This window comes from Hevea brasiliensis, chromosome 13 (assembly GCF_030052815.1).
Source record: "Hevea brasiliensis isolate MT/VB/25A 57/8 chromosome 13, ASM3005281v1, whole genome shotgun sequence".
Lineage (NCBI taxonomy): Eukaryota > Viridiplantae > Streptophyta > Magnoliopsida > Malpighiales > Euphorbiaceae > Hevea > Hevea brasiliensis.
In genome coordinates this window covers 18,998,598-18,999,770 of record NC_079505.1, presented here as the reverse complement: position 1 = coordinate 18,999,770, position 1,173 = coordinate 18,998,598, and the positions used below count along the sequence as shown (strand labels likewise).

The 1,173-nt window shown below is 45.5% G+C and overlaps 1 non-coding gene across 1 annotated transcript; it reads right to left on the bottom strand.

Annotated features, from left to right (window-relative positions):
• Positions 1-795: 795 nt before the first annotated feature.
• Positions 796-895, bottom strand: LOC131172443 (U6 spliceosomal RNA). The gene has a single exon (XR_009142920.1). It is a non-coding gene; the product is annotated as a U6 spliceosomal RNA (small nuclear RNA).
• Between the last annotated feature and the right edge of the window lie 278 nt (positions 896-1,173).

Sequence of the window (1,173 nt, the reverse complement as noted above, 5' to 3'; positions counted from 1 at the left end):
ATGTCTAAACTTTCCATGGGTAAAATTTTAGGTCATTTCGACCAGTATAGAGAGAGTTATGACCAAATGAACACGTACTGTTCATTTGGTCATTTTCTGGGTTGGGTGCAGGGAAATCCGAATTTGGGCAGTATTTAGCTCAAGTTTTGGACAAAATTTGGGCATAGTTTCTTCATGGAAAATGGGCTATTTTGGGTCTAGTTTCACCTCCAATTGGCCTCAACACCCTAGGCAAATCCCACATCGACAAAACACGGGAGAGATGCTGGGTTTATAAGTTGGTGGTTCGTAACTCCTAGTGACGCGTTTAAAACCGTGAGGGCTTCAGCCCAGAGCGGACAATATCACTAGTGGGCCGGGCCATTACATTTGTGGTATCAGAGCTGCTCCGCGTGCAACCTTGAACGATGGTGGGGCAAACCTCAGTGAGGACGCTGAGTCCCATAAGGGGGGTGGATTGTAACACCCTAGGCAAATCCCACATCGACAAAACATGGGAGAGATGCTGGGTTTATAAGTTGGTGGTTCGTAACTCCTAGTGACGCGTTTTAAAACTGTGAGGGCTTCAGCCCAAAGCGGACAATATCACTAGTGGGCCGGGTCATTACATTTGTGGTATCAGAGCCTGGTTTCGATCCAGGGACCTGTGGGTTAACGCCCTCACCATAGGTAGTCCGTACAATTTACTGTTCCGACGACTCATATCTGTTCGGACAGTCAAAATGTCTGAAACTACACCTAAACTATAGTGAGGAGGTATAAATTAATGAAATAAATATTAAAAAAAAATATAGGAAAAATTTGGACCATTTCTCGATTTGTGCATGTCATCCTTGTGCAGGGGCCATGCTAATCTTCTCTGTATCGTTCCAATTTTATCGGATGTTTTTAAAACGCGTCACTAGGAGTTACGAACCACCAACTTATAAACCCAGCATCTCTCCCGTGTTTTGTCGATGTGGGATTTGCCTAGGGTGTTACAATCCACCCCCCTTATGGGACTCAGCGTCCTCACTGAGGTTTGCCCCACCATCGTTCAAGGTTGCACGCGGAGCAGCTCTGATACCACTAAATGTGACGCCCCTAACCCATCTACCGTATAGCCGAGCAAGAAGTGCCACATTCGGTGTCGGAGCACCCTATCTTGTTTTATCATATCTATTGTAAACTTTT